The sequence below is a fragment of the Pteropus vampyrus genome, unplaced genomic scaffold, assembly GCF_000151845.1.
Source record: "Pteropus vampyrus isolate Shadow unplaced genomic scaffold, Pvam_2.0 Scaffold3, whole genome shotgun sequence".
Classification (NCBI taxonomy): domain Eukaryota; kingdom Metazoa; phylum Chordata; class Mammalia; order Chiroptera; family Pteropodidae; genus Pteropus; species Pteropus vampyrus.
The window spans coordinates 4,671,297-4,686,798 of record NW_011888784.1 but is presented as its reverse complement, the minus strand read 5'-3'; the positions used below and the strand labels follow the sequence as shown (position 1 = coordinate 4,686,798).

Below are 15,502 nucleotides of genomic sequence, written 5' to 3'. Positions count from 1 at the left end.
CTCATACAGACACCTGTGGAGGGAGGCAGCAGCCTCCCCCATAAATAGCTTTGATATTTGTCTGCCCAGTAAGGCCCCGTATAACCAGGCTCAGTGAGGGGACCCACCACAAAGCCATTCACGCTGCAGAACAAAAGCCAGGGCTGCCACTTCCAGCTTCCTTCTTGGGTTCAATGCTTCCTATTCCAACTTTATTTCATCTTTTCATATTTTTCGAGTTACTGTTTTTTTAAGTTACTGTTAACTGAGAAGCATTACAAGAAGGGAATTAAAAGAGAGAAAAGTTGGTGCAGGAATGCCTTTTTTTTTTTGGCTTAAACCTTTTGTTATCAACTCTTTAGGAGCCGATTCAACAAGAGGAACATGTGGCAGAACACATTCTTCAAAATTAGTTCCAAGAGACACTTGGGCTATTATTCATTCTATTAAAATCAAAATATTAGCTAATGCCTGTTGTATCCTCAGAGCGTGCCTGGCAACTTCTCTGATGCATTGTCCTACTTGAAAGTGAAGAGGAAGGCCTTTCATGAGAGGCCTCTGACAAGTCCCTCTGGTCTCCCATTCACACAGTGACAGAGAAACCCTGATTTGCTGTGTGTGAGACATTTGCAGGCCCAGGACAAAGCAGTAGCCCATTGTGTCAGGGCCCAGCAGGCAAGGCTGCCTCTTCCTTGGCCCCTGCACTAGAACCCCGACCCACCACCAAGGAGCCCAGGGTGGCCTTGAGCTGAGTGAGAAGGCCCCTTCTGGTCCCAGGAGTATGGTTTCCCATATGGAGAGCCAGCACTGATTTAGAAGCGGGTGAAGGGGGTGATGACTCAAGACTCTGAGGCTTAGAAATCAAAACTGCTTTGCATGTTTTCTTGGATCCCCGCTACTGCCTTCACCTCTGGAAGGAATACTGCAATGCAAATGAATTCTGTTTCTGGAACAGGAACAAACAATTCTGGCTTTCAGTACTCTGAGCTCCAGAGTCACCCAGAGGTGTCATGGTGGCATTTTTAATTGGGCCCTGAGGAAGACAGTGAGGTTCTTAGCTCAGTGGAGGTTCACTGTCCTTGAGAACCATGAGTGGGATCAGAGCACCCAGCTGTCTCTCAGGGGGCTTTCCAGCTAGCTGGGGAGTGAGGGACACAAGGTCCAGTATAAGGACTTCAGGGTGTCAAGGGAGGCAGAGATTCCTGGGGGCTGAGTGGAAAAAAGAGGGTGTCCTGGAGAAGCTGGGATTTGACAGATGATTAAGCACTGGAAAGGAGAGAGGAGAGGGGTGGGCATGGAGGACTGTGAATGAAAAGCTCAGGGTGGGAGGGAGGTGAGGCAGGAAGTGGTCAGAGGTAAGGCTGGAAGGACCTTGACTACAAGCAAAGGTATTTCTCTTCTTCCTTTTGTTTCCTTGAATAATCCTAAAATCCTTATTAATGTCCCAATACCTATCTTGTTAATAAATGTTGATTTCCCTGCACACCTGTTCATATTTCTGATGGAAATGTATTATAAAATCACTCCGTTCAGCTGGTGATTACCATGGTAATACGGTGCGCTCACTTAAAGGCCAGGATTCCTCTTGAAAACAAGATTTTGAAAATCTGGGCTTTCATTTCACTTATGTCGTTCCTGGGGAAAGAGAGGAGTGAAGCAGGCGTGGGGCAAGGTGTGCGGGGATGGTTTCCTGCTCTGGGGGAGTTTTTGCAGACAGCATAGTCCCAAGGGCCCCCGAAGGATTCTGCAAGAAGATTGGGGATGGGCCAGATAGGGGCCAAGTAAACGGGGCAAGCCCTACATTCCATGGTGCTCCACAGTGTGCATCCAGCTGGGGTAGCTCTGCAGGACGATATGGGAAGAGAGGACCTCTAGGTACCCAAGATCAGAAACCCTGGCTAGAATGTCATTGAACCTCCCACCTCTACCCCAGGAACCGCCTCTAGGCTTCTTAGAACATTACGAAGATGTTGTTGTTGTCGTCGCTGTTGTTATTTTATTTTTATTATTACTTCTGATTTCAGGATTACCGTTTAAGGTCTGGTGAAAGCCCAACATGTTTGAACTACATTATTTAGTCTCGCTACAGTCTATTTTAAGTTTTCAAGAGCTCCAGTCAAACAGCTTGGCTTCAAATTCTAGCTCCATTACTTTCTGGCTGTGCGACCTCGGGCAAGTTACTTAACCTCTCTCTTCCTTCTCACTTGTGAAAGGCAGATAATACGAGTTTGTAATGCGTAGGATTGTTGTGAGGATTAAGTGAATTAATACATGTAAAATGTTAGAACATGCCTGTCACAGAGTAAGTGCTCAAAAATCCCCGGAATGCAGCCGAGCTTCCCGTCACTGGTGCACAGGGGACAGGGAGTTTAGAGGGTACAGCCGGTATCCTGCACTTTGCACAAACATCGCCTCACCTCCTTCTCCTGACACCCTCAAGTAAACCTCTCTGAACAATGAGGAGGCTGAGCCCTGAAAGCCCAAAGCTACATAATAGCAATGGTGGGTCTGGGCTGCCTCCCTGCTCACAGCTCTTTCTGTCTCCTGTTTGCTGGCCTCTGGCTGTCCTGTTTTCCACTCAAAACCAGAACCTGGTCCACTTTCTCAAGCCCAGTCACCTCCTTACTCTGCAGTCCTGGGAAGCTCAGCCCTAGGGGCACAGAGTTCCAGAACACTCACATCCTGAAAGTATATATATATATATATAAATAAGTATATATATAATCTTATTTATATATATATATATATAATCTATCTACAGCTTTTAGTCATTCCTGCAATTGCCCGTACATGTTAGATGTTGTCTGATTAAAAACAATCATCAAAATAATAGTAGTTGCATTTGTTGTTTACACTGTTCTAGGCTCTACACTATTTTCCCCTTTTAAAATAATAATATTTGTCATCAATGGAATTCTTTTACAGTGCAGCAGACATTGTGTAATGCAAATCAGGCCAAGAACTGTGGGCCATGCCTTACAGAACCTGCCCCACCAGAGGCAGCTGACAGGCCATTATTCTGTGTCCTGCAGACTCTGTGCAGTGATAAGGAAACTTCACCGATTTGATGCTTTATCTGGTTGCAGGTTGAAGAAAGATATTATTTCAATCAAGATAATGATTCTATTTCTTGGACGGAAATGAGATTTTTTTTCATTGCCTTGTGGGGGTGCCACCACATCTGTCTTGGGTGAACGGGTCATGCCCAAGTAGGAGAATTTTCTTGCAATCTGAGAGACAGCAACCTGAAGGAGGACTGGAAGGAGGAAGCTCGTTTGGCAAGAGAAAAACATACATGCCAGGACTATGAGATTAAAAGTAAATTCCACGTGGACATTTATAGGCAGTAGACAAAACTTGTGAAACCAAAATTAGGAAGATAAGCACACAAGGTGAGCCTGATAGCCTGGATTTCAAGTGAGGTAAATGGCTTATAAAGGCAATGATGATAACGAAACTGCACAGACTAGACTGTTAGCTATGACAGGGCCTTAAAAGTCTTCTAAACGTGCATGTCACGTAGGGTAGATTTCCTGTGTAACTGCTGAGAGATGACCCAGCCACTCTTTCAACGTCTCCTCCAACAGGGAGCTTACTAACAAAAAAACCTGTTCCATCAGTGACCCGCTCCTGTGATGAGAAAACACTTCCAAATTATAGCACAGTCACTTCAAAAAAGGAAACCACAGTGAACATTTACAGGGTGCTGATACTGCAATAGGTCTAAACACACTTTGGGAACAATACACATTTTGGTAAGTCATCGAACAATATGCAAATGACAGTAGGTGATTAATGCAGTGAGACTGCAATCATTTGAATTAAAGAGTGAATTTAGTGAAATTTTAAATTATTGTAAATATTTGAAAATTTCAAGGCTGTAATAGAGCCTCTCAAATTCTTTTATGTGATTTGCTTTAATGAAGAAATAATAATAATTTGCAAGTTTTATATCAATTGTTTATACCGGAATTCTAAGGAATTTGGACATGTCTGTAAAGTTTTTATGCATTTTGAACATTCCACTGAGAGGTGGCTTGGAGAATTGCTCTCTCTCTCCAAAGAAAAGTCACATTTCAGCTCAATCTCTTTGGAATAGCCCCAACTGCTAACTTTTGGGGACCGAGAGGGTGGTATTTTACTATACGGCACCAGATTCACCAAACCTTTGAAATTTAAACCACACTATTATTGGTATGCATAGACGATTATTGGAAAGTAACCCCAAACCCTGGTAATATTGGTTGTTACTGGGAGAGGAGCCTGGTTGTTTAGGGACAGAGGTGGGAAAGAGACTTTTCACAATATACCTTTTAGTACTTTTGAATTTAGAGCCATGGGACTATATTATCTATTAAGAACAAAATTATAGTGGGAAAAAAAAAGCACATAGTTGTTTCGGTGAAAACAGACTTTGCCACTATTGATTTCTATTTTAATATCTATACTCTTAAAATGCAAACTTACTAGAATGGAAATTACTGTAGGGTCAAGTGTGCTAAAAATTGGCTATCTTCAAAACAAGGAGGCTCACATGCACAGTGGTAAGTGCAACTGATGCCCCACTCAGATCCCCTTTACCTGCTGGGGCCACCCAATCCCCAGCTGCTTTTACCTGTGGTGTTCTCCGATCCTCTATTCTTGGTCAAGGTGATGCCCTGGAGGTTGCACTAGCGGTACCATTCTGGGTGCCCATGACCAATGAGGGGGTGCATGAGACCTGCCCCTTGCTGCCAAGCCAGACATCACTGCAATGCATTTCACATGAATCAAACCAAGGAGAAACTTGCCCTGGCCCATCTTCACTCAGCCACTCCTTCCCTATCCTGCTTTCCTCTCTCTCCCTCACAAGTTTTCCCTAAAAGCTCTCCCTTGATACATCCAGTGCATCAGAATCCTTGTCTCAAGCTCTGCTTCTAGGAAACCCAACCTACAACAGTCACCAGTGGCTCCAAATGGATCCCTCCTGTATCTCTCCAGAGGGTTGTCCCTGGTGGTAGAAGCACACTTGAGCCTTCCTCTTTGAGGGCAGAACCATAACCACCTTCTTGCCTGGCCAAAGACCATCAGGTTGACACGATACATCCATAAACGCCAGCATAGCAAAACACTGACCATCCAGAACAGAGTACCCCAACCAGACCCCTGTGGGAGCACATCTTCTTCCCCAGGATAAATGAGCAGGAGGCAGGGCAGACCCGGAAGGCGTGTTCCATAATGATATCCAGATATCCAGGGCCTTAGAAAGTCAGCGTGAATGTCAGCTCTACCACTTATTGGCTGAGCGAACGTGAACAAAATGTTTAACTAATTCTGAGCCTCAGCTTCCTCATCTGCAAAATGACAATACCTGATGGAGCCTCTGTGAAGCTCATATGAGGCAATGTTGTCAAGTGAACTGCAAACTGATAATATTATATAAATATTGGTTGTCGTTCATCAGATTTAGAACCAGCTAGCTTCCCTTGCTTGCTTGGAACAAATAATTAAATAACCTTTGTTAAATAAATAAATTCCAGCTACCCCTTACCCTGGGCATAGTGCTTAGAGATCCCTGTAGGAGAAGCAGCTCCAGGGACAAGCAAGTGGTTACTGGGAGCACTATCCTGGTGACTGTCCACCTGGAGGTCAGGGTTTGTCCCTATCATTGATTTCATGGGTCTCAGGTAGCCCTCAGAGGCAGCTGTCTGGAGAAGGCGCTGTGTGTGTGTGTGTGTGTGTGTGTGTGTGTGTGTGTCTGGGTTTGGCTGTCTGTGTCTGTCTGTCTGTCTGTCTGTCTGTCTGTCTGTTTGTCTGTCTGTCTGTCTGCCTGAGATATAGGGAGAATCCCCAATGTGAATTTCCTGCAATCTATCCAGTGTATATATTGATATCAAATACAAACTTGAATTTGCTGAAAAATCCATGTGGTCATTTTCACATGATGAGTCACAGACAAACTGGCAGAAACTGAATTTTATTTACATAGATGAGGAATACTTTATTCCATCATGATTCTTTGCACATGGACCATTCGTGAAGCCATTTCGAGCCTTTACCACCTGGCCGTGCCCCACATCACCAGTGTTTTCTTCCCTCTCCGTCAGACCCATGTCTATGACATCCACCATGCAGGCTGTTGGGTGTTCCCATCCTGGAGCCTCTGCCCTGTTCTTTCCTCCTCCACCAGCCCAGTTCAAGTCTCTCCCCAAGAAGTCTTCTCCAACTGCTCCCTGTCACCAGCATTTCTGCCTGTGCCATGAGAGCCAGAGCACGACTATCTACCCGTTCATTAAGTTCGTTAAGTTCTTTAATGGTCTCGTGTGCAGATGTCTTCTCTTCCCACACTAGGCTGAGAGCTCCTCCTTAACAGAGCCTAGGCCTGCTGCTTCTTTTGTATTTCTCAGAGCCTCCAGATAGTGCCAGGCACTTAACGATGAATAATATTCTCAGATCAAGGAATGGATTAGGTTGTATGATTGCTCTTAGTTTAACATGCTGTTAAATGGCCTATATGAGAATTCACTGTTCTAAATAGGGTCAACCCAGCAGAAAACGTAGACTTGTATATACAGTTTGTAGCTCCAGACTGAAAAAACAAACATCTCCCTTACCCCCATAGAAGTCGGCTCTCCCTGCACACCAATCGACCATAAGGGAGGACTCTCAGGAGCCAGTGGGAGCACTCCCCACTTAGAGGGCAGAGCTGGGGTTCAAACCATGAGCCTTCAATTGGAAGCCTGACACTCCTCGGTCCAGCCCCACCCAGCCAGAGGCACCTTCCAGAAGAAGAACCAAAAGCCAATTCCATCAAGGTCACACGTCCTTCCCCAAACAAGGAAACCTGCCCGCTCCCCAGGAACGTTGTCAAACCACAGACCTAAAAGAGCAAAATTCATACTCACAAGCAACGACGCCTTCGTCTTAAATTTCAGGCGAGCAGTTTCTCTGCAAACCTGCTCATTTTCTGCAATGAGAAGAAAGGGACGAAGAAGTATATTAGCATTTGCTCTGGGCATCCTTCGGCAGTTTACTGGCCAACCTCGGGCTTCTGCACCTTCTCTGCATCCTCACTCCCAGCAGCACTCTCCCCTCCCAGGAATACCGTGTGCTAGTTGGGTGGGCGCCCCTGGCTCCCACCCCTCCTGGCAGTGGGCTTAGTCCACACCGCCTCCCTCCCCTTCGCCGGCGCCATGCCAGTCTCAGATTGACCACTGCCTCCAATTCCCTGAAGGCGTTGGGCTTCTTCCCACTCTGGAGTGAGGCCTCCTCTTCTGTAGCATGGGGTTGCCTAGCAACCCAGCGCGCCAACTCGGAAGGCCCTCCTAAATTGGACCTCACAGCACAGGGCATCTCCTTGTACAGCTGCCTGAATCTTAACAATCTGGTTCTGAATAATAACACAATGGTAATTGCATGCATGGGCCCCAAACTACATTTAAATAATGTTCAAGAGCTGACACAAACCAACAAAGGCCAGAGAATGCATTGCGGAGGTTGACTGTAAGGCCAGGCAGGACGTTCAGTGCAGGAGGGAGTTGACACGAAAGACTTGAGTTAATGACAATGCCAACCTGAGCTGTGAATTCTCCTGCCTTTCTGCCTGAGTGTGTCACCACTTTAATGTGTTTTAAGTGAGTTTGGGATCTGTAGAAGCAATTAATGCCCAGAGGTAGTGATGTTTCAAGACAGGATGTCCTTTAGTTCTTCTTTTTTGGGGGGAGTAGGGGAGGCAGCGAATACAGGACAAGGAGGGAGAAGAGTGCATGAGTCATTTCCTTCGGCTTCTACAACCATGGCTAAATACATTTTCGAAGGTGGGAGAAAGAACTTACTAAGTAAGAGCACAAAGCACTTGCTACCTGAGTGAGGGACCAATTCAACATGACTGATGTGTTTCAAGATAAGAAGTGAAGGCGAAGAGGCCTTGACCCTGGCTAACACGCAGACTGAAGCAGCTTAGCGTGGTGTGGGGAAAGGTCATGCATGCCAGAGTCCAGCCTTCAATCCGTGTCCCTGGCAGAAGGTAATAAAGAGCTCTGCTCCAGGCAGAAGAGCCTTAACACGTAGGAGACGGCCAGCTGGCAATCTGCTCCTTGTGGAGTGACAGCAGTGAGGGCCAGCTGATCAGCTCTGATAATTTGGAATCCTGAAGCACCTTTTTTTTTTTTAAAGCTCAAAATCCTCCTGCAAGGGACTTAGATAGATATTTGCACACCCCTGTTCATAGCGGCATTATTCATAATAAGCAAGAGATACAAGCAGCCCAAGGGTCCATCGAGGGATGAATGGAAAAACTAAACGTAGTATATGCATACGATGGAATGTTAGTCAGCCTCAAAAAGGAAGGAAATTCTGACACATGCTACAACATGGATGAACCTTGAGGACATTATGCTAAGTGATATAAGCCAGGCACAAGAAGGCAAATACTGTATGGTTTCACTTATATAAAGTTCCTAAGTAGTCAAATTCAAAGAGACAGAAAGTAGAACAGAGGTTACCAGGAGCTGGCAGGGATAGGGAACAGGGGGTTCGTGTTTAATAGGTACAGAGTTTCAGTCTGGGGAGGTGAGAAAGTTCTAGAGATGGATGGTGGCGATGACTGTACAATAATGTGTATGTACTTAATGCCCCTAAACTGTACACTTAAAATAGTTAACATGGTAAATTTTATGTAATATATATTTTACCGCAATTTTTTAAATGCCCCTGAAATAACAGCACAACATACACAGCAATTCTCTACAAGACTTTTGTCCATTTTCATCTTGGAAGTCAAAGCAACCTGTGCCATTCACGAGCCCAGACGAGGAGACTCAGGAACAAACTAGACAGCGTGAGCCTGGGCCAGGGAAACTCGTGGCTTGTAAGCATGGAGTTTATGTAGTGTAGCTTCAGTTGGAGGTATCTGAGGACTGAGAAACAGGATTCCCTCATGCCCATCCCCTCCATCACCCTCTGGAATGTGACCGCTTTCCAACCAAACGGTCTCATTCATCAGGTCCCCTGCCTGCCTCCTCCACTAGGCACATGGCCTCCAATGACACTATCATTCTTACCTTCTGCTTAGCCTGTGCTTCCTGCCTAGAAAGCCCTTTCCTGACCAAATCCTACTCTTTTCAGTGGACCCCATCAAGGTCCACCGCCTCCACCAGGCCTTCCGGCCGCCTCCCACTTCTGCTGTCTCTGAACACTGTAGCCCACAACAAAGCATTTGCTATCTTATGTTAGGTACTATCTTCTGTTCATGTCTGAAAGCGTCGCCTCTCCCAAGAAATCCCTGGCAAGGTCTCTGGACAGGGATCGTCACTACATTTTTTGTTGACCACAGGGCTGAGCACATGGTGGGCTGTTCCCTCAAGGTTCTCAGAAGGAGGACGGTACACAGTGAGTCTGCTGGCTGTGGAGCCCTGCAGCTAAGTATTCCAGGCAGCGTGCATTCCCTCCAGTCATTTAGAGGTGTAACTCAGTGTGTGCAACAAACAATTGAGCATTTACAGATTTTATTAATTTAGAAAGGTCATTAAAGCTAACAGCTTCTCCGAGAGTGAATAAATAGCATGAATTATTTTTTTCAGTGTCCTGATTTTTCTCTTGGAATGTGCCTTATGCCCTAAAGTATAGTGTTACAAGTAAAAAATAAAAGGGTGGGGTTGGAAATCCAGGCTCGCAAGACAGGAGGAGCCTGACAGGAGCTCTTGATAAGCCTCTTTCCTTCTCTCTAAGCCTTAGTTAGTCTCCTGTGCAAAAGAAGGGAGTGGTCACTAAGGTCCCTTCCAACTGAAACAAAAATAATGATTTGTGGTGAGAATGTGAGGTTAGCAACTTTCCAAGCTAACAGTTTCTCCCCCACCCCCACCCATCCTACCAGGTATTGGGCCCCCTTCACCTCTGGAGAGGTAAGGTACGAATTCTTGCCCCTTCAGTCAGAAAAAGAGGCTTAAGGATTTCAGGTGCCTCCCCAGACCCTGACATGAGGGTTCTCAAACACAACAATCTGGCTGCCTTGCTCTCATTAGATCATTAAGGAACATTCCATTCTAATAACTTGTTTTCTCAAATCTCCAGGAATGGCTGGAAATGGGCCAAAAAGATCATCTAGGCTCCATCTCCCCAGCCAGTGACCAGCCAGTACTGTCAGTCAAGGGCCAGACCTCAGTGGGTAGATGCCCATGGTTCTTCTGAGAAGGAAGCAGTCTTCAAGGAGCCGCGGGCTCCGGCTCCAGCCTGCTGCCGTGGGGAGAAACAGCTGGCCCTTGACCAGATTGTGCAGTCCAGTATCCCTCCCTTTCTCTAACCTCCTCCTCTCTCTGCCCCGAGTGTAGAGGGGACCCTGGGAAGTGGGAAGCCCTCATCTGTCTGCAGATGTGTGACCCCCACCTCTGGATCACTCCTGGCTTTCAGTAGCAATAAGAAGTCTAGGTGTGAATCAAAACTGTATGACTAACAACTAAATAGTAATGTTAACATTAGCATTACTATTAGTTTAATATTAACTAATATTTGTGCAAAGCTTTATGATGAAAAATGATGTACAGATGCTCCTGGACTCATGATAGGGTTAGTTCCCAATAAACCTATTGTAAGTTGAAAATATCGACACTGTCAAGGGTTGGTTGGGTTGTTTACCTTGTGATCACGTGGCTGACTGGGAGCTGCGGCTCGCTGCCACTGCCCAGCATTACAAGGACTACAAATTGCTAGTCCAGGAAATGACCAAAATTCAAAATTTGAAGTATGGTTTCTACGGAACACATATTGCTTTCAAACCATTGCAAAGTTGAAAATCCTAAGTCAAACTGTCATAAGTCAGGAACCATCTATATTTTTCCACATACTCATAGGGCAGCTAGGATAGATTCCACCCATCGACTTGAGCACCTGCTGTATCCCAGGGTCTTCACTACCTGCTGGAGATGCAGACATGAAAAGGTATGCTTCCTGCCTGCGAATTCTCTCTAGGAAGGTTTATAGTCTAGAAGGTGGGGGCACAGAGAAGCTGAATGGCTTTCTCAGAGTCATCCAGCTAGCAGGTGCTAGCAGTGCTCAAACCAAGTCAAGTCCTTGGCCCTCAGGGCCCTTCATTAAAGACCCTCCTTTCATCAGCAGTCTTTGTAAAGAGGCCACCTCAAGACTTGATACAAATTCATAAAATACATATATTTTTTAATCTGCCTAATCTTTTCCTTTTAGGAACTGCTGCAGCACTTAAAATCAGCGTGCAACACAAAATTAGTATTGTTCTTCTCAGTCTCTTAGCTTTTTGGAAAAATAAAATGTCCATGCTTAGAAGAGCCCTATAGGTCCCTCACTTTACAGCCAGGGCACCCAAACTCAGACAGAGAAAATGGCTTGCTCAAAGTCACGCCAAAGACAAGACCAGAACCAGAACCTGGGTCCCAAAACTCCCAGCCCAGAGCTTGTGTACATCTGCCCTACGATGGTGGGAGGGCACGTAGGCTGTGTCCTGCTTACTTTGAGCCCCTCAGCAGGCATGTGTAGCTGGAACGGGGCTCCTTGATGCCTTGCCCCCCGCCAACCAGTGAAATGACTGGCTCTGTCCCCTGACCTCAAGTGGTGAGCCTGCGGTGAGCCTCACAGGGAGGGGAAAAGCCATGAGAGCCGCTCTCAGGGGACGGTGAGGCGGTAGTCTCTGCTGCATGGCCCCACAGCTCAAAGGAGGCCATAGCGCTTTGTGGTTTAGAGACAGACTGGCCCTGCCATTGACCAGCTGTGTGTCTTTAGGCAAGTGACTTAACCTCTCTCCACTTCAAACCTGCACCAGCAAATAGCAGCATAATGGTACCTACCTCCTACCTCACAAGGTGGAAGAAAGGAGTAAGTGAGAAAATGGAGGAAAACACTTGGCACGAGGCCTGCCAGCTGTGTGTTTTCAGGTGAGGTTATCAAAACCAGCTTTCCCCTAGGAGGTCGGCTCCATGAGGCGGGGGGCACTGAGTGCTGTGATCACTGCAAAGTCCCCAGTGCCAGCACCTGACAAGAAGAGGCCTGATATAATGAGCTGTCACTGAGGGCAGGGGTGGAGTTGGGGGGATGGGAATCAGGTTGGTCAGTCCAGGGTTTATGGTGACAGGGAGGCAGTGGCTGCTCTTCCCAGGGTCCTACAGACGCTGTGTTGGGTGGGTTGCATTTAGATTTTTTCTCTGATATTAAAATAAAATGTAAAATGGCAGAGCCACTTTGGAAGGCAGTAGGCATTTCCTTACAAAGCTAAATGTACTCGTACCATAGGATCTGGCAGCCTCATTCTTAGGTATTTATCCAAAGGAACTGGACACTTGTGTCCACACGAAAATTTGCATATGGATGTTTTTTAGCAGCGTTATTCATCATTGCTAAAAACTGGAAGCAACCAAGATGTCCTTCAGTAGGTGAATGGATGAATAAACTGTGGCACATCCAGACAATGGAATATTATTCAACACTAAAATGAAATAAGCTGTCAATCACAGAAAGATGTAGAGGGAACTTAAATGTATATTATAAGTGAAAAAGCCAGTCTGAAAAGCCTATACCTTACGATTCCAACTATATGGCATTCTGGAAAAGGCAAAGCTATAGAGACAGGAAAAGATCCGTGGTTCCCAGGGGGAAGACAGGACTGATGACTAGGTGCAGCACAGAGGAATTTTAGGGCCATGAAACTATTCTTTATGATACCGTAATGGTGGATATATGTCATTAGACATTTGTCAAAACCCATAGACTGTACAACACCAAGAGTGAACTCTAATGTAAACTATGGACTTTGGGGTGATTATGATGTATTAATATTAGTTCTTCAATTGTAACAAATGTACCACACTAATGCAAGATATTAATAAATAGGGGGAAACTTGCGGGGAGCGGGGAGGAAAGGGGGTATATAAGAAGTCTCTGTACTTAATGCTCTTTTTTTTTTTTTCTTTAAACCTAAAACTGCTCCTAAAAAATGAAATTCTATTAATTTAAAAACAAATCGATCACTCCAAAACACAACACTCAGGAAAATCAGCACACAGGTCATCACTGAGCCCCCATTGGGCGTCCTGGCCCAATGCTGGGGACTTGTAGGAAGAGTAGGGGACTGGCATGATCCTCCTAACTTGAAATACGACCATGTCCAGCCCAAATGTTAGAGACAGTATGGGAAAGCCAAGTGGGAGACCAGCAGGACCCCCAGCCGGTGACAAAAACAGGGCCGAGCATCCCAGCAAACACGACAGCTCTGGCTACTGGGCTACTGGGCTATGACTCAGACTTAATTTGTCCTCCCTGGCACATGCCTAGTGCCAGGCTTACCCTCCCCGCCTTCCAGAAAGATCAAAAAGAGACCCCGCCTCCCGCCTGCAAGCCAGACTACGCCCAGCCTTTTCCTGTTCCAGTCCACTCCCAGTCCAGATACAGTAGGTGCTTGATAAACATTTACTGAATTAAATAGTGACTCTTTGTATGCCTCCTGCTCTCCCCATTAAAGGAAGGAACCTGACTGCAAGCTTTGCTAACCCCTCAGCAAGGTATTTGCTGAACAGAATGAACAGCGGAGGGCAGGTGGAAGTGACACACCTCGGGGGACCTGGTATTTGGTCATGAGGCCACTGTCCTCAGCCGTGAGAAAGTACTTCTGATGGGGCACACCTGTCACACGCTAGCCTGCTGAGCCCTGAGCCCCCAGCCAGTAGGATGGACACCCCTCTGCTCTGGCTAGGAAGGGTGAGAAGGGGTGGCACGTGTGTGCAGTCATTGCCAAGCAGCCTGTGGGGACAGCATGGAGACAAAAGCAGAGTAAAGGTCCTGGGCCCAGAAGCCCAACATGGAGGCACCTGGGGGAAACCCAGGAAGTGTCAGTAGAGTGACCTTAGGTCCATCCCACCTAGCCCAGCAGGGTACCAGGCCAGTTTGGTTTGGTCTGATGCAGAAAGGAGGGGGTAGAGGTGGAGGAAGTGTGTGAGTGTGTGTCACTGGGGAACAGTCTTCTAAGGTAACCAAATCCTCCTTCAGTCATTGCTTTGGGGGGTGATGGCCCCTTAGAATTTCCAATTTCTGTGACCTTGGCCTAGAATCTTAAAATAGTCCTGAGAGGGAGGGAGGGCTGAGCCAGGAGCCAAAGCCAACAGTTGGGGCCTGGACCTGAGAGAGAGGGAGGAGAGAAGAGCCTGTCCGAGGAACAAAAGCCTGATCTCCTTGGTCGGGCTGCCTAGCCTAGACGTGGCTGCTCAGTCACGCACATTTTATTTTTTCTGGCCTCAGTGGAGTGTTCCTGGGGCTGGGCAAAGCTGAATGAGAGTTGGCCTGGAGCAGCCGAGAGAGAGAGGGCGATGGTTGCTCAGAGCCCAGGTTCCCAGAAGCCCCTTGCCTAGACTGCTAGGGGGTGGGAAGGGGGAGGGTGCCCGCTACATTCTGGCTGATGAAGTGAGGATGGTTAATTCTCAGTGAGAATATGGGTGGGTAGAGGAGAAAGACAAAGAATATTCAGTATTATAATATTGACCAACAGTTCCCATTTGGAAAAGGGGAAAGGTTTCTTTCTATAACATACAGAAAAGAAATAAAGCATGAGGAAGTCGTCATGTCTGCTGGGCACATGGAGACAGTACCTCAGTGGCAGTAGAATGCCTCCCCCGCAGGGTGAGGGGAGGTGGGGTGTCTCATGGTTTATCGACGAGATGGTTCTCTATGCCTGATTTCATTGGCTGATGGTGTTGAAGGAGGCACCGCTGTGGCCTGTGCCCCAGAGGTACCCTCAGCCTTGCCTGCCTGAGTCTGCTGCTGAGCGGGGCTGGCATTTCAAGGTTGTCTGTGGGTGAGCGTTGGGAGGACAAACCGGAGGGCGGTGGGAGCAAGGCTTGTCAGTCCTTGTAGGGGCTGCTATCCAGCAAGTATTACAGCATTTGGAGCTTCAGACAGCAAAACAGGGAGGCAGGCCTGCTCTGCCTCCAGTGACCACAGGAGCCTTCTCCTGCCTTGGTGGGTTTTGTCCCTTGCTTTATTTCCTGATGCCCTGAGTCTTATTACTCAACTTCTCCCCCACCCCCCACCGCCCCCCAACTCATCTAAACCTGCTTTCCTGAAAGTTCTATCTCCATCTGGTATCCACTGTAGCAGGGATACTTAACACCAGTCCTTCTTTCTTTCAGAGTAAAGGCATTTCCAGCCCCATCTCAGGTAGAAGGAAAAGTTGATGCCCTGGGAAAGGGATTCATTTCACCTCTATTTTTGAACTCTCCTGTTTACATCACAATGGCGGCTCATCTGACAGTGACATACAATGACAGTAATATGCAGGTAGTGTGGATGGTATAATGGGTGTCTGGAAAAGGAATGGGCGACCTCTCCAGAAGAAGCTTCTCCAAAGTTGTCCCCTCCAGCTGCTGCCCCTTCTCTTCCCGGCACTAGACTATACCTTCCCACCACGGAGCCTTAGTAAGGAAGCCATACATGGTATTGTCCCTACGGGGACACTTTTGAGAGTGAAAGGGTACAGTATTAATAGTTACCTAGGAACAGAAGGCATAAAGTGGCTATTCTAGGCCCAGCAGGG

The 15,502-nt window shown here is 46.8% G+C and overlaps 1 protein-coding gene across 1 annotated transcript in view; it reads right to left on the bottom strand.

The window, feature by feature from the left end:
• ZBTB7C (zinc finger and BTB domain containing 7C) overlaps window positions 1-15,502 on the bottom strand; it is a 275,712-nt gene that overhangs the window by 131,713 nt on the left and 128,497 nt on the right. Inside the window, exon 3 of the mRNA XM_023530901.1 lies at window positions 6,864-6,925. The gene's annotated coding sequence lies outside the window, so the exon portion shown is untranslated. The remainder of the gene's footprint in view (window positions 1-6,863; window positions 6,926-15,502) is intronic.